Source organism: Globicephala melas, chromosome 9 (assembly GCF_963455315.2).
Source record: "Globicephala melas chromosome 9, mGloMel1.2, whole genome shotgun sequence".
Taxonomy (NCBI): domain Eukaryota; kingdom Metazoa; phylum Chordata; class Mammalia; order Artiodactyla; family Delphinidae; genus Globicephala; species Globicephala melas.
The window spans coordinates 83,666,260-83,691,395 of NC_083322.1; the positions used below are offsets into that span (position 1 = coordinate 83,666,260).

The window sequence follows — 25,136 nt, forward strand, 5'->3', positions numbered from 1 at the left end:
AGCTAAGGGGACATGATGACTGAACGTCATGTAGCATCCTAGAGCAGAATAAGAACATTAGGAATAAACTGAGAAAATCTGAATAATGTGTTGAGTTTAGCTATAAAAATAATATTAATAATCATATTCATCTGCAGTTGTCACAAACACATTCTTTAGAACGATCAGTGTGAACTAATCCAATCCAAGATCATAATTTTCATGTATTTGTCTCAAGTTTCTTTTAATTTTCAATAACCTTTTTTGCACTAGCATATTGACTTGCTGAAAAGATCATGTCATTTTTTATATAGAATGCTCCACCTTCTGAATTTGTTTTATCGCTTTCTTGTGGCTTAGCCTTCTTATTGCTATAACCTTAATTAAATTCAAGTTAAATATTTTGTCAACTTAGAGAAAAAACATAAGTGGTAAAACGCTACTGAGTGACCTCTTCTGGAATTACAAAATCAGTTTATCAGATCATCCCAGGGCTTTGCATCGTTAACACATAACGATGTTAACTATTGTTATATGGACAAAATGGCAACTTAAAATGGTGTTAGGATGTTTACCCAGCTATAGTCATTGTACGATCAATTAATGTACTAATTGCAACTAACACAAATATATATACTGTGATATGTTCCTTCCTTGGGTGGAATGATGATTGATCTTATTGAACAAAAATATTATGCTTTGTAAAAAAAAGAACAATCTAATTAAAAAAAATAGCGGATATAAATAGACATTTTTCCAAAGAAGACATACAGATGGCTAACAGGTACACAACAAGATGCTCAACGTCACTAATCATCAGGGAAATGCAAATCAAATAGCTGTTACCAAAAAGACAAGAAATAAAAGGTGTTGGTTGGTGAGGATGTGGAGAAAAGGGAACCCTTGTGCCCTGTTGGTAAATTGGTGAAGCCACTATGGAAAACATCATAGAGGTTTCAGAAAAAAACTAAAAGTAGACCTGCTATGTGATCAAGCAATTTCACTTCTGGGTATTTATCTGAAGAAAACAAAAACACTAACTAGAAAAGATATTGATACATGCACCACCATATTCATTGCAGCATTATTTACAATAACCAAGAAATGGAAGCACCTAAGTGTCCATTGATGGATGAATGGATAACAAAAATGTGATAGATATATATATATATAATATAAATAATTGTGTATATATATATATATATATACATTTATATATATATATATAAATAATATTATTCAGCCAATAAGAAGTAAATCTTGCCATTACAAGATTTACAACACTGATGGACCTTTAGGGCATATTGATAAGTGAAATAAGTCAGAAAAAGACAAATACCATATAATATTACCTATATGTGGAATCTAAAACAAATAAACAAACAAAAACTAAGCTCAGGAATACAGAGAAGACATTGGCGGTTGCCAGAGGCTGGGGGGGTTGGTGGATAGGGAATGGGTGAAATGGGTGAAGGAGGTTAAAAAGTACAAACGTCCAGCTATAAAATAAATAAGTCATGGGGATGTAATGTACAGCATGGTGACAGTAGTTAACAATACTGTATTGTATATTTGAAAGTTGCTAAGAGAGTAAATCTTATAAGTTCTTATCACAAGAAAAAAAAATTTGTAACTATGTGTGGTAATCGGTGTTAACTAGATTTTTTTGATGATCGTTTCACAGTATATACAGATACTGAATCATTGTCCACATGAAATTAATAAAATGTTATGTGTCAATTATATCTCAATAAAAAATGTATTATGCTTTGCATTGTAATTGCACATTGCAAAGTGGCTGTCCCATTGAATAAGATTTTCCAAGGTAAACTTTAGAAAGATTGATCTTCTGGACACTTGATTTAAGAGGCCTTTGAGGTTGGAAAGAAGTTCAAGATAATTACAATTTTATCAAAGGGAAAAATGGAGAGCTTCCTTTAAGTGTTCTTTTAATGAAATACAAACGTTGCACGATTGTGAGTGAAAATGTGGTTTGTATATGTATGAATTCTTAAAAGTATTTATTCATCAGAAAGGTACTTAGTGGGTTTGAAACATCTCAGTTTTGTTACCTAATACATATATACATTTCTACCCTACTAGTTGGGGAGATTTGTACAACAAATGATACACTTTACTTTCTTGACACAGAATGGTTTTGGAACGTTACTTTTCCTCTCCTCATCAACGTGCACTGATTATTTTTTTCTCCCTATCCACCCATTCCTATCTGGCAACCACTATTAATGATGCCCTTCACCTATCATGTCTTCACCATTTTTTCCTGGAGGAAAAAATAGGTCATTTTTAATATTAGCTACATTTCCATTAGTATGTGATCGCCTCAACTTTTGCTCAAATTGCATCAGCATATGACTTTGTTTTTAATATTCGTCTACCTGCTATTTCTTACTTTTTGGAGAGTGTCTTTGTCATACTATGCCTTCTGCTGCCCATGCCTAGTGGAAAAGCTTGTATATATTCATACATGTACATATTCCCCTCTGTCAAGAGATTTGTAAGGAGAGAATTACTGTGCCTATGATCCAAGAGGGGCTAGGGAGTGTCCTGAAGTACATATATCCTTTCAAAATTAAAAAATCTGTCATAGCCATTAAAAATACTTTACCAGGGGCTTCCCTGGTGGCACAGTGGTTGAGAGTCCGCCTGCCGATGCAGGGGACGCGGGTTCGTGCCCTGGTCCGGGAAGATCCCACATGCCGCAGAGCGGCTGGGCCCGTGAGCCATGGCCGCTGAGCCTGCGCGTCCGGAGCCTGTGCTCGGCAACGGGAGAGGCCACAACAGTGAGAGGCCCGCGTACCGCAAAAAAAAAAACAAAAAAAACAAAAAACTTTACCAGGTAAAGAGGAAATTACGTTGTCTGAAAAGCACAGTGACAATGAGAGTGTATATTTTGCTCCCTGTTTATTAGATAAGAGAAGCTCCAGGTACAAATTGGGCCTAATACCTTCTTTATCATACAAAAATGGCATATATATATATATATATATATATATATATATATATATATATATATATAATGTTAGGATTCAACTCCCAAAGATGTCTGTCAGGGGAGATGTAATATTGAGTACTGTGCCAGTGTTTTCTATTACAGAGCTTGGAATAAAGCACCATAAATCATACCACAATCTTTAAAGTGGCATTACTTCTTTAAAAACCATATCCGTTAGTCTGGTTTTAACACATTAGAAACATAGGAATTTACTGCTCAGAGAGAAGTCATGTAATAGCAGGTCAGAGTGTTACTTTTCACTGATAATGCATACAGTAAATTCCTTAGTTCCCTAAATTGTCTAGCTAGTGAATATGGAGCATCTCCATCTGTTGACATAACTGGTTCCAGTTATATTGCTTTCCTAGCAAGGAAGGCCACATCCTCAGTTGATAGGCCATATAGGTATAGGGAGTCCCCAACTTGTAAATGAGTTAGTGTTACAAAGGCTTATTTGTAAGCTGGTTATTTAGAATTCAAAATACATCTTTTCATAGAATCCATTTTATGAATGATAGATAAATTTACAATCAAGTCCAGGTAATTATGTTTTATTTTATTTATTTTTATGATTTAGTTCATAAGATAATTTTATTGTACAAATTGGGAAAATATTAAAAATTAAAATAAAAATCACCTGCATAATAACTTAATCCAATCTTTTTTATCATTTATATAAATATATTTTTACAAAGTTGAAATCCTTCCATATGTTTTTTAAAACTTGCTTTATTCATCTAACATTTAAAAAATATTGCTGTTGTATTGAGGGGTTGTCACCTTTGAATTTTTTATAACAAAGTGATATGGTATATAATAATATAGTACAAAAAGTCAGTAATGTGTGTCTTATGACAAAGAGCCCCAGATCACTGCCCTCTCCAATGCCCCCATCCCCAGAAATATCCTGTTTCCATTTTATGCTTTTCTCTCAAGTATTTATTTTATATTTATAAGTAATGTGCCTATACTATTTTTTTTTTTTTTTTTTTTTGCCGTATGCGGGCCTCTCACTGTTGTGGCCTCTCCCGTTGCCGAGCACAGGCTCCGGACGCGCAGGCTCAGCGGCCATGGCTCACGGGCCCAGCCGCTCCGCGGCATGTGGGATCTTCCCGGACCGGGTCACGAACCCGTGTCCCCTGCATCGGCAGGCAGACTCTCAACCACTGCGCCACCAGGGAAGCCCTTTAAATTGTTTTGAATTAAAACAATAATAATAGATTTACATGGTACAAAGTACAAGCAGTATATATGTTATATGGTAGAAGTATTCTTTCTGCTAGTGCCCCTATATATTATCCAGAAGATTTATAAGAAAGCATGCATAGGAGGTAAACTTCTCAAAATTTTAAACTAGTTTTACTTTGAAATGAATTTGGGCATAGAATTCTAGGTTGAAAATTCATTTCCTTGAGAATTTTGAAAAGATTGTTCCATTACCTTTGAACTTTCAATATATCTGATAAATTCTTTGCCATTTTTCTTCTAGAGTTTTGTTTCCTACTTGAAAGCTTTTAGGATCTTTTCTTTATCCTTGGTGATCTAAAAATCTCATAAAGATATACTTTATTTATATCTTCATATTTATTCATTATCTGGGCAACCAGCCACTGAAGTCTAGAAATCCATATTTTTCAGTTAAGGATTTTATATTTACATATACTATATTATATTTACATATGCTATGTATATATAATATACATATGTACATATATTATCTATTATGTATATATATATAATGTTCTTTTTGGAAATCCTGTTAGTCAGTGGTTGGGCCTCTTGTGTTGATTTTCTGTTTTATTTTATTATTTTTTAAAATTTATCTTCTGTTGTCTAATTCTTTGTCTTCTTCTTTTCTCATCCAGAGAAATTTTCTCAATCTTATCCTTCAGCTCTTGTCTGAATACTCTGTCAACTGTCATATTTTTAGTTTCCAAATGCTCTTTCTTGTTCTCTGATTGTTCTTTTTTTTAATAGCATACAGTTCTTGTTCAGTGAATGCATTATCATCTGTTATCTCTCTTTGGTCATGAACTACTTTCTATTTAAATGCTTTCTGCTATTCTGCAAGCAAAAATTGACCAGAAACTGTGTCTTCAGGAAAAATCCTTGGACTTGACTGAAGGGCAATATGTTGGACAGCTGGATTTTTCACTGGAGATTTACAAATTGCAGTAAATATGGGTCTGTTGGTTAATTCAGTTTCTGTAGAAAAGGACATTTCAATTCCTGTCTGCCAGTTGATATCCTAGAGCTGGGCCAAAAAGAAAAATGGGGCTAGGAAGTTTTACTATTCAGTATGCAAGCTTTAATTTAATCACTATTTTTTTCAAATCCAACCTCATCCTTTTTTGATCCATTCTGCCTGGATCCCCCAGATGAATAACCTCTCTGAAGAATACACCTCAAAATTTCTTCTTGGTATGAGGAACGGTGCTGTCTGCAGGGTGATGAATTCTTGGAAAATTCTGATGCGAACTTTTAAACAGTCTATTTGATTCTGTCATGCCTCACCCCCGTCTTCCATGTGATCAGTTTTTCCCAACATTTCTGGATCCAGGGCCAACTTACTTGCTTCTTGATGGTAACCTCCCTGCAGACTCCTAAGTTTGACCTTTCTCTATTTTCAAGCAATTTACCATTCCTCATCTGCTTTCTCTTTTGATACATTCTATTCAGATTTAATGTGCACTGGAATGTTTTCAATATCTTGTGCTTTAGTTTTATTGGTGACTTTAGGAAGAGTGCAACAGGCACATCTTTAGTCTTTGAAATTCCAATTAACATATCAATAATTTCTACCATGCAATTAAATAAACCTCCTAAACACAGACATGAACACACATACATGTACAGTATTCTAGTTCCATTACATGGGTGGATGACCATAGTTTATGTGGCTAAATCCCTATGGTTAGACATTTAAAGTTTTTACCTTAAGTCTTCTACTGCTATATACATGACACTGAGATAAAAATTATCTCATACATAAATCTTTTGTTATGGCTATGATTATTTTTTCTAATTCTTAGGAGAGAAATAAATGAGTTGAAATTAATGGAAAATTTAAAGCCCTTTGATATACATTGCTAAAATTGTTGCCCCCAAACTCAGAAATGTTTTCATTTTATACTGTTGTAAAGGACAAGGCTTCCCATTTCCTTACTTAACCAGAAATAAACTTATTTACTTTTTATCTTTTCCAGTTTGAGTGATAAGTGACATTTGCAAGTGTACAATTATATTTTTAAATTTAAAGCTATCCATCTTTTTTATTTGTTAGCCTCTTTTACTGTAATGCATAGAAAAAAATTTCCACCCTAAATTTAGTGGTTACCAGTAGGAAGACGGGATGCGGGAGGGGCAGGATAGGAGTAGGGGACTAAGAGATACAAACTACTGTGTATAAAATAAATAAGTAATAAGGATATATTTAACGGCACAGGGAAATATAGTCATTATTTTGTAATAATTTAAATGGAGTATAATCTGTAAATATATTAAATACTATGTTGTGTACATGAAACTAATATAATATTGTAAATCAACTGTACTTCAAGAAAAAAAAAATTCTACCCTAAACCAGATATTTATGTAAATTTTCTTCTAACTCTACTATAATAAAATAGTAAAAATTTTATATTACTATATTTTAATCTTAACTCTTTAAAACAGCTAGAGTATAATAATAGCTAAATTACTTTGGATAGTTACTGTGTAGCAGGTATTATTCTAAATACTTTACATAGATAAACTCATTTGATTAACTTTAAATTTTAAAAAGGGATTATTATTATTCCTATATTATAGATAAGAAAACTAGAATTCTTTATGTAGGGAATTTTTTTCATTATTTTCCTATAATTTGTTACCTTATCACCACTCTACTATTGTTGGGTACAGTGTTCTAGAAATGTCAGTTATGTTAGGCGTTTGATGATGTTGCCCAAATCTTTTATATTCTTACTTTTTGGCTCATTGTTCTATCAATTACCAATAGAGTTGTTTTTAAAATTTTCAACCATAATTGTGGGTTTGTCATTTTCTCACTTTAGTTCTTTCAATTTTTTGCTTCCTTTATTTTGAAACTCTCTTATAAATTACATAAACAGTTATAACATTATATCTGTCTGAATAACTGATCTTTCATCTGTATAATATGACCCTTTTTGTCCCTGTTAATCATTATTGTCCTGAAGTCTATTTTGTCTGAAGCTTAAGTCTTTCTTTAGCTTTTCTTCCATTGCATTTCTGCTGGTCATGAATTCTTTTAGTTTTTTTTGTTTGAAATGTTCTTTATTTTACTTTTGTATCTGTAGTAAACTTTTGTTGCTTATAAAAATTTTAGTTGATAGTTTTTTGTTGTTGCCTTAAGTTAACATTTTGGATATGTTATTTTAATGTATTCTGGCCTCCATTATTCCTGATGAGAAGTCAAAAATTAAACAACATTTTTCCCTTGTATATAATGTGCCATTTTTTTCTTTTTGCTTTCACCATTCGTATTTTCATCATCCTCCATCCCCTTCCTTCAACAGCAACATTGTACCTGTGGTATGATTTGCTTTTTTTTTTTTCCTCCTGTTTGAACTTCATTGAAATTCCTTGATGTGTAAGTTAATGTGTGTGTGTTTTTAACCAAATGGGGGGAAGCCTGAGGCCATTATTTCTCCAAATGATTATTCTACCTTTTTGTGAGTTTTTCTTCTTCTTCTGGGACTCCAGTTAACATATATAATGTACCAGTTGACATTGAGCCAAATTTCTGAGGTTTTGTTCAGTTTATTAAATCATCCTTTTCTCTGTTGTTAAATTTGACAGGTTTTATTAATATATTATCAAGTTTAGTGACATTTTTGCCATATCTAATCTTCTGTGGAGTTATTCTAGTGATTTTTTCCTCTTTAATTTTAAATCATTTTTATAGTTTGTAATTCTGGGTTGTTATTTCCTGTCTGTTTACTCATTGAGACCATATTTCCCTTTAATTCTTTAAATATATTTTTCCAGCTGCTTTGAATTTTTTGTTTGGCATGTTCAACATTTGAGCTCAGTTGGAATCACTTTTTATTTGCTTTCTTTTTTTCAGAATAAAGGTAACACTCTACTCTTCCTTTGGTTATTTTTGGTTGAAAACTGATCATTTTAGGTAATGAATTGTACTGTTATCATTCTGAGGGTTGTTGGGTTTTTTTCTCTTCATAGGTAATTAATTCGCCTAAAGTTAAACTGTACATTTGTCTCCCATGGGGAGCAGAAACTGATGTCCCTGCTCAGTTCTTTCAGTGTCAAGCTGTTGTCTGACACCCTTTTGGCACCCTGAAGGTGTCTTCTGAACCTGTATAGTTTATTCTTCAGCAAAGGATGTGGACCGAGTTTATATGCAGATTTGGAGACACCCTCTTTGTGATTTTGCTTCTGTTGCTTCTTTCATAAACTTTAGGTGCTTTGCCAGCCCTGAGCTTTGACTAAGTCTTTAAGCTTCAGTCTCTGAGTAAGACATCAGCTCTGCTTCTCAAGCTGAGCATAGATCAGAGAATGCACTCAAATCAAAAGAGCTATTAACTCTCAAATCTGACCTGGTAAAGCTCTGCCTTAAGGGTAGATTTCTCTCTCATCCTCTTTGTTTTTATTTCTGTGCCCCTTGTTGTCCCCCATGTGTTATTTGATGGACAGCCAGGGATTTGGATAGAGTATATATTCACATTTTGTTTCTCACCTTTTCTATAGGTCTTTTCTTCTGGGATTTCTTCCCTAAGTTTCTAGCTGCTCTGCTAGCTTTAGACTCTAGTCAGCTGCCTTGAGCTGATATGTCTTCAGGTTTATACCACAAGAGATGTAGGGAGTTGAGGAATGTCATAATGCAAACATTCAGAAACTCACATTTCATACCATTATAGTTGCAGTCTTTCAAGGGTAAATCTTTTCTCATTTCTGCTTACATTTAGTCCCTGTCCATTTCCTACAATAGTTTTTAAATTATTTTATTCAGTTTTTATAATTATTATCCTTTGGAGGGTTCGTACAACCATTTCAATCTGCTGTTACTGGAAGCCAGAACCCCATCTCCACAATTTGAAATGTTATATTAGATACTATTTATATGTACTATTTATAAGTACTTCAGTATTATTTTGGGGTGTTCTAGACTATACCAGCCTAATTTTATTATTGTTGTTTTAATATCTGGATATGCAAGTTCTTTCATTTTTTTTTATTTTGAAATTGGAATTAATGACAATTTCAACTATTTTTATCTAGGTATATTGTGTTTCTCTTTTTATTCAAGTCTTTTCTCTCAATAAAATTTTTAAATTGTTGTCATAGTCTTTTGCATTTTTGATTAACTTATGTCCTATTTGATGTAGATACTTGATAATGTTTGCTGCTGTTGTGAATCAGGTTTTTTAATCATATGTGGCTATCCTTATAAGAAAGACATCATTTTTTATAGTTATCATATGTGATTATCCTGATAACATAACATAAGAAAGATATCATTTTTTATAGTTTTTATAAACAGCCACCTCACTGAATTCTATTATTATAATTGATTTTTCAGTTGATTCTCCTGTGTTTTCTGAGTAGGCTGTGATTATCTGGAAATAATTAATGATACTTGTATCTTTTATATAACATAAGAAAGATATCATTTTTTATAGTTATGGTATGTAGTTACCCTTATAACATAAGAAAGATATTAGTTTTTATAGTTTTCATAAACAGATATTATTTTTTATAGTTTTCATAAACAGCCACCTCACTGAACTGTATTATTATAATAGATTTTAAGTTGATTCTCTTGGGTTTTATGAGTATGTAGTGATAATCTGGAAATAATTAATGATATTTTTATCTTTTATACAACACTGAGTCATAGTATTAACTGTCTTTGTGGGCAGTCTTTCTTTTGCTTTATGCTACATTTGAAGCAGTACTCAACACTTAGATTCACCCCTATCCCAGTCAAAAGAAATTTTACTCTACCATATTGGTGTCCAATATTTCATAGAGAAGCCTTAGTAGAAGATATGAATTATATATTGTACCATCTGTTATATGCACATACAGAGACACACATACACACACACAAATTACCATTAAATGTCTCTTCTTAAAATTGTAATCGAAGTTACCAAATGTAGATTTGCAGTCTCATTCTGACATTCCTGTACTCACACTCTTCTTTTTTCCTCGGTAGCTTTTGCTTTCTAAATTGCCTCTAAATCTCTGTCCCGAGCACCATTTGACTCATAGGCCATAGGTGATTCTCCCTTGAGGTGGAAAGAAGGTGGGTGTTCTGCTGCCAAACAAACAAACAAATACGTAAACCAAGAAATTCTTGATCTATTTAATTGTCTGAGAATAAATCCTAGAAAAAAAAAGAAAGAATCCGAGTAAGAATGGTTACTCTTGTCTTACTCCTGCTATAAATGGGAACATTACTACTTGATATGACTTTGGCTTGTGGTTTGAGATTGAAATTCTTTATCATGTGAAGAAAGTTTGTTTACTTACTGATTTACTGAGATTTAAGGAATGTATGTTGAATTTATCAAATGCAATTTCAGTATGTCTCATAATTTATTTAACTTATTGATGAGATGCTTTATATGAATATATTTCCTAATATTAAGCAATCTCCTGTTCTTGGAATACAGCTTACTTTGTAACCCTGTATTATTTCTTTAATAAATTTCTGTCTTTTTATTTAATAATAATTTATTTAGATATTTTCATTTATATTTATAAATGAGGTTCATTAAATTTCTCAGCAGCTTTCTTTTTTCAATCTCTAGATTTTGTTTCTGCATTTTTTAGCACGTAGCACAAGAATCTCTAGGGAAAAAACAGTTCGTCTTTTTAAATTTTGGCTTTCTTTGGGAGGAAGCGAGGTGAATGTAGTCATAAGTATGCTTTGAGGAAGTTCAACTGAAAGAAAAAAAGCTTTTTCAAAAGAAAAGAAGAAAGGAGGGATTCATGTGTGTGTGTGTGTGTGTTGTGTGCAGGGGAGTAGTTGACATTGAACAAGGTCAAGAATTAATTTTAATACTTACATTTTTTAGTTACATACTGGTATACGTTACAGTATTTATAATGATTTCTAATCCTAATCTTCTTTAATTATTAAGCTTTTTAAAAAATTGAATTGTTACTTTTTTTTCTTTTCACGGAAAGATTTATAATTACAAAATTCACTAAGACGTTGTTTATTTGTAATTGTTTTTCTGCCAAATTCACATACAAGTGGTAATTTCTCTAGATATTACAAAAATTGGTGACAACCTTAGTGCTTTAAAAGTTTGTATATTATGTCCTTGTTTTCCAGAGTTTAATGTTCTGGAAAGTGTGAAATCAACCTGAACTTTGTTTCACTTAGGCAACATACTTTGTTTTAATTTTTTTTTTTTCTGATGCGTGTAAATCTTTGTATCCTATAAAATTCTAATTATTCTTCAAGAAATATTTGCTAATATCATCATATATTTTACACGATACCTGAAAAATCCTTTTTGTCAGATACTGTGGTCCTTTTTGAGAGTAGGTAAGTTTAATAGTTTAATAATTTTTCTTTCACCTTTGTGTGAGGCGTAACATATGGTTATACATAAAGGGCTCTGGAGCCAGAATACGTTGGAAGCCTTGCTCTTCCACTTACTTACTCTGTGACTTTAGGCATGTTACATACCCTCTCTGTCCCTCGGTTTCCTCGTTTATAAAGTGGATGTAGTAGTATAACAATTAATAGGTTTATATGAGATTCGAATGAATTAATTAGAAGAATGCCTGGTACGTGGTAGACATTCAGTGTTAGCTATTTTACTGTTTCTCAGTTTGTTCCTGACTATTCTTCAGACTTACTAATCCACTTTAATTATAATATTTTTCATAATTTAAATGTATTTTATATTTGCATTCAAAATTTGCTTTCCATTGTTGTTTTCTACATCAATCATTGACATTTCTGCAGTATATAATCTGTTTGCAATGCTTCTCATGAAAATTAAAATTCTGCTATTGAATTTTAGTTATTCTTCAGTTTTTCTTATATCAGTGCATTCACTTCTCATCTCCTTCATCTTCTAACCTTGGTCGCTCTCTGATTATCAATCCTACCATGCTTCTTTGTCCCCCATGGAAATCATGTTTAAATGCATTTTAAGGCCAAAGCATAAGTCTTTACAAATCTATTACTGTAGGCTATAGTAGATCCTTCTCAAATGTGCTGCTTCCTTTATATCCTACGGACTATGTTTTCCTCTTATGTTGCAGGCTCTTGATACAATAAAACTGGGGAAAAGTGTTCTCTTCTTGTGTTAAAATTTCATTTTTTATTATCCATTCTCTGTGTGTTACTTATAAATATTTGAGACCACAAACATATCCCACCCATCTTCCTTATTGATTCTTTCTAGAATAACCAAATATCAGGAACCACCCCCTTCTGTTTATAATCATCATTATTTCACAATTTCAATTTCAGTTTCAACCATTTATTTTTCCTCAGTCACATTTGCTTTTCAGTCCCCCTTGACTAAGTGTCTTCACAAAAAATTCCTTATTCTTACACTGTTGCTTGCTAGAAATCCTTAATTTTGAGTCCTCTTTTTTGACACTATGCAACTAATTTTTAAAATCCCACAGCTTCTGTCTTATGCTAAAATTATACATGGCAACTTAAAGAAGAGATTAAAACAACACCTCTGCCCTCAATACTTTGAGTTTCCTACAAAGGATTTTTTAAAAGACTGAAGACAGATTTTAGATTTATACTCAAGTATTTTATGTAATGAAAGCATCTGACTGTCTTGACTGCACTGGGCCCTGATTAATGACCATCTTTAAACTGAAATTTTTGTTGATTAAAGGTGGTTTTTGAAATTTGAGCACTAGTTTCATGTTCCTGGGGCACCTAAGATTAAAGAAGTCTCCTCTCCTTGAAGACACGGGAGGTAACTTTCCTCTTCTCTGTTTCTTCAACTTCCTGCATCTCACTGCCCCTTCTCTTCTTTTGTCACTTTCAATGAAATTTAAACTCCCATAAAAAATTTGAAAAGTACTAAGGGAAAAAATGAACTATAAGTGTCTATCTTCAAAGGACAAAAGGCAATGAAATTTAAGGAAATAAGATGTGTTTATTATCCCATTTTATGACAACCAAATATTATGTGAGAGCAAAATGAAAATGAAATAAGGTATTTTTATGAAAATTGGTTAAAATTTTACATGTGAATTCCAACCTGTTATTAAAATTTTCTGAGCCAGAGAATTGAATGCAGACAAGGAACAGCACTCAATGACAGTGACATTTCCTGACAGAGCAATTCTTTGCATATCAGCAAGGCTAATTATATTCAATCTGACAGCGGCAGTTTAACCCATTCACCAGAGGAATGTGCTTCTCATAAGACCAATGATCTAAGCATTCATTTGGATGCCAATCTAGTTTGGCAATATATATTTAAAATGTACAATTAATTTTCAATGGCTGATGTATGGATGATAAACATGATTTCTCATCAATGCTGTTGAATGGTTTGTGTGTGTGTGTGTGTGTGTGTCAGTGTGTAAGTGAAAGTATGAGGTGTCTTCATTTGGGAGCCACATATAAAACCACCTTAAAAAATTCAGAACAATTTAGATATTATCTCAGGCACCTTAAAACTGTTGTTATAAGGGTAAACCTGTTACCTGAAAGGTGCTAATTTGTTAAGCCTAGATGAAGCATATTCTATTAAAATTTCTTATTTTTTAGTTGATAGTATCACGTTTATAAGACACAAAGCCAAGTCGAGATTATTCAGGCAAAAATACACTGTGTAACTGAAAATATCAAGTTTGGATGTTTAACATGATTAAATCAAAATCTTAACTTTTACCCTTTATAGCTCCTTCCCATCAAATGAACACTGTACTCGCCTCTGCACCCAACCCTACATGAACACTCACATCTTCCAGGGATCGAATATCCAGCTCAGTGTTTGTGAAAGGTAGGAATTCTGCAAATTCTGCTATGCCTTAGAATTGGGACAAATTAAAAAGACATATAAAGAGTACATTTTCCTTTAGAGGTAAAAGTGGGCAAACAGGAACGCTTGACCTGAGTATTTTCTTAGGGATGTGCTTGGTGAAATGCTTTACACAAAATAACTCCAGCCTCTGTCAGCTCTAAGAATGACCCATCTTATAGCCAGTGGGTCCATATTTACTTATGAGCAAAGTCCACAGCTTAATCAGACAACTAGAAAGAGTGGTTTACAGAATTTGGGGGACAGAAGACAGAGAGGCTTTCCCTCCATTGCACCTCAGCCTTCTTCTTCCCATTTGTTCTGCCTCCTTTGCACGCATATAATGGACAACAAAAACCATATGGGGAAAAGGTAAATGGAAAGCACTGCTATCATATTTTGAGTTATTCATAATTAATTAAATTCTTTATAGCCACTTCAACACAAGTTTATTTGGATCCACATAAAAATCTTTTGTGTAAATGTTTGAGCTAAGATTTCAAATACTCTAGATTTCAAGCACTTTATAATCAGTTTGTTCATTCTAACATTGTTAGTACTGACTGAAAAAGTTGATAGTGATTTAAAATTAGGTCTCATCAAATTTTGCCTTTCTATCTTCACTTTAGCATATTAAAATAACTCTTATTCTAGGCACTTTTTAGTAAAGTGTTGTAAACTTTTCTGGTAGCTTTGTGATGTAAAGGGAACAGTGTGTATAGTATTTTAGCAAAATAGTCCTATTAGTCCCAGATGGTAATGCACCATAGCAAACTTGACACCTTTTCCTGGATAAAGTGATTGTGTAAACAGCAAGCATTATTAATTTCCTTAATGTTTATTATATCAGGGTCAGTTAAGAACATCAAATTAACTCTGTGCCTGAGATAGCATGGTTTGTGACTGGTAAGGACAGAAGGCTCATGAATGAAATGAGAAGATAAAGATATTTTAGCCTGTAGCCATAGACATGATACAGCTGGGGCTCCTCATTCATAAATGTAGGTCACCCAGTATAAGAAATAACTAAGAAAACTTTCCTGGACAAACTTCACTGGTCTGCTCAGGCATAGGAAAAGTGAGGGACTACTGGTAAATTCACAACCAGCAACATCTTGGACGAACATCTAGAAAATTTTTGCCAAACTTTTGGAAGGGAAATTTTCCTGTGTAAGTTTTCATCTTTGGTTACAGATGTTTTTAGTCAGGGTTAAGAGAATCTAAATTCCATGTTGTAGCGTTTTAAAGAGGTAAGAGCATATTAAAGAAAAGACCTTTCTCAGGGAACTTATACTTAACTTCAGGATTGTTAACTATCTTAAACACATAGATTGTTTAGTATAAATAATAATAATACATGTAGCACAGGAGAAATCAGAGTAAAATCCTAGATGACTAATGGTAATATTTCTGTCCTCTTTTGTTCCTTTATATGTGACTTTTTGTTATGTGCACATTTGGCTTATTTAAATTTATATTGCATATTGATAAATGGGCCAATAACGACAGAGCTTACTTTTAGCTCAATATTTCTGTTGATAATAATAAATAATATCCAAGAATTCTAAGAATAAGCACAGACCAATATTACAAAAAAAAAAAAAAAAAGGCAAATTATACTTCAGAAGTAGGTGAGTAGGGAGTAGGTGAGTAGTTTTGGAGAACAATACACCTTAATTATTAAGGCAAGTTTATAATGGTGGCCACAGTAATTCCATTCATTTCCATGACATTTCATGGTTTTCAAATATTACTTTCTCATATATTCTCTTATTTTATCCTTAAAATAATCTTGTGAAGATAGGATGGCAATCATCATTTTTTAAATACAAAACAGTAAATGTAGCTAGAGATCCTGAGATGATGTGGCTGGTGAATGTTATGTTGAGGATTAGAAGCAAGATGCTTGAATATTAATCCAATATGCATCAACTATTCTGGAAAACAGTAAATGGTAGTTATGTCTATCTGTGTGTGTAATAGTAGGAGGGAAATCATGTACAAAAACGGAAAGAGAGACAACAATAAGGGGTGAATGCAGAAGAGGTTCTCAATTCTAAAAGAATGTTCAGGGACCTCCCTGGTGGCCCAGTGGTAAAGAATCCACCTTCCAATGCAGGGAACGCAGGTTCGATCCCTGGTCGGGGAACTAAGATCCCACATGCCATGGGGCAACTAAGCCCGTGCGCCACAACTACTGAGCGCACGTGCCTCAAAGAGAGAACCTGTGTGCCAAAAACTACAGAGCCCACGTGCTCTGGAGCCTGCGTGCCACAACTAGAGAGAGAAAACCCGCGTACCACAACTAGAGAGAAGCCTGTGTGCTGCAACGAGAAGATCCCGCCTGCCTCAGTGAAGATGCTGTGTGCCTCAATAAATAAATAAATAAATAAATAATAAATAAATAAATGATAGTTAAAAAAAATAAATAAATAGAAGAATGTTCAAAGCAAACAAAGTCCAGAATAAGCATTATGTAAAATTCTAAAGGAAACACATGTTTCCAGCTACATTTCGGAGGAAATGATCAGAACAGTAAAAGAATCAAAGATTGAAATAAATAGATAACAAAGAGGAAGATGCATTCTTCAACTGCAAAGGCAGTGCAGTCCTTAGACCTACACAGGAGAGGACTCTCTACACTGAGCCAGGAATCCATGTACCCACAGGGAGGCCATGCCTTCTCTTCTGCTCATGCTCCAACATTACTAAACAAATGGTCCCAAGCCCATTTGAGGGCATGGTCAGACCTCTTCCCTGGGTTTGATTTCTCTGGGGTAGCTACTTGCAGAAGATAGAATGTGTGGACAGATCTTGGATGTGTGGTAGAGGTGTTTATACATATGTGTGTAGGCAGCTTTCCAGGGTGGACAGATCTGGGGGTGGGAAAATGGCACACAACTCTAAGGGTCCCAGGCTGTTCAGGATGGTTTCAAGGTGTATTCATGAAAGTAGGAGTTTTAACATAGTACTTCAACAGTCAGCTCCATTTAACATTTAGGTGTTGAATTGTGGTATGTGGACCTCCAAATGTAATCTTGCATCAGTGTCCCAAAATGTTAGCGGCACACCAGTTCAAAGAGAACGAATCATACAATGAGCAGGGTTGAGGGAGATTGGTTCAAGATGGCAGAGGAGAAGGACTGAACTCACTCGTTCTTGCGAGAGCACCAGAATCACAACTAACTGCTGAACAATCATCGACAGGGAGACACTGGAACTCACCAGAAAAGGTACTCCACATCCAAAGACAAAGGAGAAGCCACAGCGAGATGGTAGGAAGGGTGCAATCACAATAAAATCAAATTCCATAACTGCTGGGAGGATGATTCACAATCTGGAGAACACATATACCACAGAAGTCTACCAACTGGAGTGAAGGTTCAGAGACCCACATCAGGCTTTGCAACCTGGGGGTCCAGCAGTGGGAGGAGGAATTTGGAAAGAATCAGACTTTGAAAACTAGCGGGATTTGATTGCAGGACTTTCACAGGACTGGGGAAAACAGAGACCACTCTTGGAGGGAACACACAAAGTAGTGCATCAGGACCCAGGGGAAGGAGCAGTGACCCCATAGGAATCTGAACCAGACCTACCTGCTAGTGTTGCGGGTTCTTCTGCAGAGGCGCGGGGTGACTGTGTCTCGCCATGGGGACAAGGACACTGGAAGCAGAAGTTCTGGGAATTACCCCTTGGTGTGAGCTCTCCCAGAGTCTGCCATTAGCCCCACCAAAGAGCCAGATAGGCTCCAGTGCTGGGTCACCTCAGGCCAAACAACCTACAGGGAGGGAACCCAGCCACACTGATCCACAGACAAGCAGATTAAAGTATTACTGAGCTCTGCCTACCACAGCAACACCCACCTCTACCCACCACCAGTCCCTCCCATCAGCAAGCTTGCACAAGCCTCTTAGATACCCTCATCCACCAGAAGGCAGACAGCAGAGGCAAGAAGACCTACAGTTCTGCAGCCCATGGAACAAAAACCATATTCACAGAAAGACAGACAAAATGAAAAGGCAGAGGACTATGGACCAGGTGAAGGAACAAGATAAAACCACAGAAAAACAACAAAATGAAGTGGAGATAGGCAACCTTCCAGAAAAATAATTCAGATAATGATAGTGAAGATGATCCAGGACCTCAGAGAAAGAATGAAGGCAAAGATTGAGAAGATGCAAGAAATGTTTAACAAAGACCTAGAAGAGTTAAAGAACAAACACCGAGAAGAATTAAAGAACAAACAAACAAAGATGAACAATACAATAACTGAAATGAAAAATACACTAGAAAGAATCAATAGCAGAATAACTGAGGCAGAAGAACAGATAAGTAATGTGCAAGACAGAATGTTGGAATTCACTACTATGGAACAGAATGAAGAAAAAAAGAATGAAAAGAAATGAAGACACCCTAAGAGACCTCTGGGACAACATTAAATGCACCAACATTCACATTATAGGGGTCCCAGAAGGAGAAGAGAGAGAGAAATGACCCAAGAATATTTTAAAAGATCATAGTCGAAAATGTCCCTAACATGGGAAGGCAAATAGCCACCCAAGCCCAGGAAGTGCAGAGGGTCCCAGGCAGGATGAAGGCAAGGAGAAACATGCCAAGATGCATAGTAATCAAATTGGCAAAAATTAAAGACAAAGAAAAATTACTGAAAGCAACAAGGGAAAAATGACAATTAATATACAAGGGAACTCCCATAAGGTTAACAGCTGATTTCTCAGCAGAAACTACAGGAGAGAAGGGAGTGGCATGACATATTTAAAGTGATGAAAGGGAAGAACCTACAACCAAAATAACTCTACCTGGCAAGGATCACATTCAGATTCAACAGAGAAATCAAAACTTTTACAGACAAACAGCAGGTAAGAGAATTCAGCACCACCAAACCAGCTCTACAACAAATGCTTAAGGAACTTCTCTAACACAAGAGATGAAAAGGACCTACAAAAACAAACCCAAAATAATTAAGAAAATGGTAATAGGAACATACATATAAATAATTACCTTAAATGTGAATAGATTAAATGCTCCAACCAAAAGACAGGCTCACTGAATGGAAACAAGAACCGTATATATGCTGTCTACAAGAGACCCATTTCAGACCTAGGGACACGTACAGACTGAAGGTGAGGGGATGGAAAAAGATATTCCATGCAAATGGTAATCAAAAGAAAGCTGGAGTAGCAATACTCGTATCAGATAAAATAGACTTTAAAATAAAGAATGTTAAAAGAGACAAGGAAGGACACTACAAATGATCAAGGGATCAATCCAAGAAGAAGATATAACAATTATAAATATATATGCAGCCAACATCGGAGCACCTCAATACATAAGGCAACTGCTAACAGCTATAAAATAAGAAATCGACAGTAACACAATAATAATGGGGGACTTTTAACACCTCACTTACACCAGTGGACAGATAATCCAGACAGAAAGTTAATACGGAAACACAAGCTTTAAATGACGCAATAGGGCTTCCCTGGTGCTGAAGTGGTTGAGAATCTGCCTGCCAATGCAGGGGACACAGGTTCGAGCCCTGGTCTGGGAAGGTCCCACATGCCACCGAGCAACTAGGCCCGTGAGCCACACTACTGAGCCTGCGCATCTGGAGCTTGTAGTCCGCAACAAGGGAGGCCACAACAGTGAGAGGCCCGCGCACCGCGATGAAGAGTAGCCCCCACTCGCCGCAACTAGAGAAAGCCCTTGCACAGAAATGAAGAACCAACACAGCCAAAAATAAATAAAACTAAAAAAAAAAAGAAAATAAATGACACAATAGACCAGATAGATTTAATTGATATTTATAAGACATTCCATCCGAAAACAGCAGATTGCACTTTCTTCTCAAGTGCACACGGAACATTCCCCAGGATAGATCACATCTTGATTCACAAATCAAGCCTCAGTAAATTTAAGAAAATTGAAATCATATCAAGCATCTTTTCCAACCACAACACTATGAGATTAGAAATCAATTACACGGGAAAAAAGTAATTTAAAAAACACATGGAGGCTGAACAATACGTTACTAAATAACCAAGAGATCACTCAAGAAATCTAAGAGGAAATCAAAAATTACCTAGAGACAAATGACAATGAAAACACGACGATCCAAAACCTATGGGATGCAGCAAAAGCAGTCTAAGACGGAAGTTTATAGCAATAAAACCCTACCTCAAGAAACAAGAAAAATCTCAAATAAACAATATAACCTTAAACCTAAAGACTAGAGAAAGAAAGAAAGAAAAAAAAAAACAAAGTTAGTAGGACAGAGAACATAAAGATCAGAGCAGAGATAGATGAAATAGAAAAAGAAAACAATAGCAAAGATCAATAAAACTAAAAGCTGGTTCTTTGAGAAGTTAAACAAAACTGATAAACCTTTAGCCAGAATCATCAAGAAAAAGAGGGAGAGGGCTCAAAACAATAAAATTACAAATGAAAAAGGAGAAGTTACAAGGGACACCACAGAAATACAAAACATCCTAAGAGACTACTACAAGCAACTCTATGCCAATAAAATGGACAACCTGGAAGAAATGGACAAATTCTTAGAAAGGTATAACCTTCTAAGACTGAACCACGAAGAAATAGAAAATATGAATGGACCAATCACACATAATGAAATTAAAACTGTGATTAAAACTCTTCCAACAAACAAGAGTCCAGGACCAGATGGCTTCACAGGCAAATTCTATCAAACATTTAGAGAAGAGCTAACACACATCCTTCTCAAATTCTTCCAAGATATAACAGAGGGAGGAAGACTCTGAAACTCATTCTATGAGGCCACCATCACCCTGATACCAAAATCAGACAGAAATACTACAAAAAAAGAAAATTACAGACCAGCATCACTGATGAATATAGATGCAAAAATCCTCAACAAAATACTAGCAAACAGAATCCAACAGCACATTAAAAGGATCGTACAACATGATCAAGTGGGATTTATCCCAGGGATGCAAGGATTCTTCAATATATGCAAATCAATCAATGTGATACGCCATATTAACAAATTGAAGGATAGAACCATATGATCATCTCAATAGATGCAGAAAAAGCTTTTGACAAAATTCAACACCCATTTATGATAAAAACTCTCCAGAAAGTGGGCATAGAGGGAACCTCCCTCAACATAATCAAGGACATATATGACAAACCCACAATAAACATCATTCTCAATGGTGAAAAACTGAAAGCATTTCCTTTAAGATCAGGAACAACACAAGGATGTCCACTCTTGCCACGATTATTCAACATAGTTTTGGTGTCCTAGCCATGGCAATCAGCTTCGAAAAAGAACTAAAAATGAATACAAATTGGAAAAGAAGAAGTAAAATTGTCACTGTTTGCAGATGGCATAATACTATACATAGAGAATCCTAAGGATGCCACCAGAAAACTGCTACAGCTAATCAATGAATATGATAAGTTGCAGGATACAAAATTAATACACAGAAATCTCTTGCAATCCTATACACTAACAATGAAAGATCAAAAAGAGAAATTAAGGAAACAATCCCATTTACCATTGCAACAAATAGAATAAAATACCTAGGAGTAACTCTACCTAAGGAGGTAAAATGCCTGTACTCAGAAAACTATAAGACACTAATGAAGGAAATCAACAATGACAGAAACAGGTGGAGAGATAACAAGCTCTTCTTGGATTGGAAGAATCAATATTGTGAAAATGACTATACTACCCAAAGCAATCTACAGATTCAATGTAATACCTATCAAATTACCAATGGCATTTTTTACAGAACTAGAACAAAAAAATCTTAAAATTTGTATGGAGACACAAAAGACCCCAAATAGCCAAAGCAATGTTGAGAAAGAAAAACGGAGCTGGAGGAATCAGGCTCCCTGACTTCAGACTATACTACAAAGCTACAGTAATCAAGACAGATGGTACCGACACAAAACAGAAATATAGATCAATGGAAGAGGATAGAAAGCCCAGAGATAAACCCACACACCTGTGGTCAACTAATCTATGACAAAGGAGGAAAGGATATACAATGGAGAAAAGACAGCCTCTTCAATAAATGGTGCTGGGAAAACTGGACAGTTACATGAAAAGAATGAAATTAGAACACTCCCTAACACCATACACAAAAATAAACTCAAAATGGATTAAAGACCTAAATGTAAGGCCAGACACTATCAAACTCTTAGAGGAAAACATAGGCAGAACACTCTATGTCATAAATCACAGAAATATCCTTTTTGACCCACCTCCTAGAGAAATGGAAATAAAAATAAACAAATGGGACCTAATGAAAGTTAAAAGCTTTTGCACAGCAAAGGAAACCATAAACAAGATGAAAAGACAACTCTCAGAATGGGAGAAAATATTTGCAAACGAAGCAACAGACAAAGGATTAATCTCCAGAAATATAAACAGCTCATGCAGCTCAAAAAAACAAACAACCCAATCCAAAAATGGGCAGAAACCTAAATAGACATCTCTTCAAAGAAGATATACAGATGGCCAAGAGGCACATGAAAGGCTTCTCAACATCACTAATCATTAGAGAAATGCAAATCAAAACTGCAATGAGGTGTCACCTCACACTGGTTAGAATGGGCATCATCAGAAAATATACAAAAAACAAATACTGGAGAGGGTGTGGAGAAAAGCGAACTCTCCTACACTGTTGGTGGGAAAGTAAATTGATATAGCCACTATGGAGTTTCCTTAAAAAAACTAAAAATAGGGCTTCCCTGGTGGCGCAGTGGTTGAGAGTCCGCCTGCCGATGCAGGGGACATGGGTTCATGCCCTGGTCCGGGAAGATCCCACATGCCATGGAGCGGCTGGGCCCGTGAGCCATGGCTGCTGGGCCTGCGTGTCCAGAGCCTGTGCTCCGCAATGGGAGAGGCTACGACAGTGAGAGGCCCGCATACTGCAAAAAAAAAAAAAAACAACAAAAAACTAAAAATAGAATTACCATATGACCCAGCAATCCCACTAATGGGCATATACCCAGAGAAAACCATAATTCAAAAAGACACATGCACCCCAATGTTCATTGCAGCACTATTTACAATAGTCACGTCTTGGAAGCAACCTAAATGCCCATCGATAGACGAATGGATAAAGAAGATGTGGTACATATATACAATGGAATATTACTCAACCTTAAAAAGGAACAAAATTGGGTCATTTGTAGAGACATGGAGGAATCTAGAGACTGTCATACGGAGTGAAGTAAGTCAGAAAGAGAAAACTTATAATAATATCTTATAATATTATAAACTTATAATATAATGTCATATATTAATACATATATGTGGGATCTAGAAAAATGGAACAGATGAACTGGTTTTCAAGGCAGAAATAGAGACACAGATGTAGAGAACAAACATATGGCCACCAACGGGGAATGTGGCAGGGGTGTGGTGGTAGTGGGGTGAATTGGGAGATTGGGTTTGATATGTATACAATAATGTGTATAAAATAGACAACTAATTAGAATCTGCTGTATAAAAAATAAATAAAATTAAATTTACATAAAAAGATAAACTTAAAAATAAGTAGGGTTGAATGAAAATTGAAGACATATATATATAAAATCTAAATATATAATATTTATATAAAATCTTGAGTGTTCAAAATAAATTCACATACAAATACATTCGTTATTTCAACTTACAGATTTTGATTATTTAAACTGAATTTATTTTTTAGGAATCATGTAAACAAATGAAAGGAGAGTAGAGCTGGGCAAATAGGTTTGTGATTTCAAGTAAGAAAATAAAGTGAATGTCAAAAACTCTAGACAGTTTCCGATATCTGGATTTATTCTTGATTGAACTCTTGAACAGATTCTTTGAAGCACTTAAAAAATAAAGCAGTATCAATAATGAATAGCTAGGGTTCTCAGGATGAAAATTATGAGATATGAAATTAATTTCCCTTTATTTCAGGACTTACTGGAATGGTTCATTTAACATAAATTCAGCAAGGTACTTGGGACAATTTCTCATGATATTCTATCATGAGTAAATGAAAAGAATTATAAAGGATCGTGGTAAAGATAAGAGGATTTGTATCTGCTTGAACAAACCAATTAGTGAGTTTATCCAATTAGCGAGTTCATTAATAGTGGGCCATTGAACTCAGAGACTTAATCTGATCTACATTTTTTCTGACAGCATATAAGAAAATAGAGACTCAGTGTACCAAGTTTATAGTTGACTCCAAACTAGGAATAATTAGCCAATCAGTTATACTATTGAAACCTAACAAGACAGGAATCGGAAATCTAAATATGAAACTGAACCCAGGAACAAGGTGACTGAATGGGTCTGAGAGATATAGGCCTAGTTTAAAATTGGTGCTGCTTTTGTCCAATTTAATTTTGTCTTTGTGCTTTGCCAAAGAAACATGATGTTCACCTATTTTATTAGCTTTCAGTATGCTTCCAGTCTAGATTCATTTAGGGATTTTTGTTTTTCTAAAGAAGGAGAGACAGGATTTGCACACTGGTTCCTGAAGTGGAGATGATGAGATGGAAGACAGAAAAACATCTCACTTCTAGTTGACTTACAGGACTAGACCTTACTCAACAGAAAGAATGGGGAGGGGCAGCAAGTAGAAGAGTATTTTATTTCAATGAACATAACTTAATTTCTTTTTTGATTCTAAAACTGATACAAGCTTCATTTATATACATATATACACTGTTTTTATATTCTTTTCCGTTATGGTTTATCACAGGGTATTGAGTATAGTTCCCTGCGCTATATAGTAGGACCTTGTTATCTATCCATTCTGTATGTAACAGTTTGTATCTACTAACCCCAAACTCCCAGTCTATCCCCCACTCACCTATCCCTCCCCCTTGGCAACCACAGGTCTGTACTTTATGTCTGTGAGTCTGTTTCTGTTTCATAGATAAGTTCATTTGTGCTGTACTTTAGATTCCACATATAAGTTACATCATATAGTATTTGTCTTTCTCTTTCTGACTTACTTCACTTAGCATGATAATCTCTCGTTGCATCCATGTTGCTGCACATGGCATTATTTCGTTCTTTTTTATGGCTGAGTCACTGCTGTATAGCAGAAATTAACACAACATTGTAAATCAACTATACT

At 34.9% G+C, this 25,136-nt stretch overlaps 1 protein-coding gene across 13 annotated transcripts in view; it reads left to right on the plus strand.

The window, feature by feature from the left end:
* The window catches only part of MAGI2 (membrane associated guanylate kinase, WW and PDZ domain containing 2), a 1,362,215-nt gene that overhangs the window by 473,506 nt on the left and 863,573 nt on the right, over positions 1 to 25,136 (plus strand). The window contains exon 2 of one of the 13 annotated variants that reach the window (XM_060304747.1): positions 13,885 to 13,986. The exons of the other annotated variants lie outside the window; for them this stretch is intronic. The gene's annotated coding sequence lies outside the window, so the exon portion shown is untranslated. The remainder of the gene's footprint in view (positions 1 to 13,884; positions 13,987 to 25,136) is intronic. 13 annotated transcript variants of the gene reach the window in all.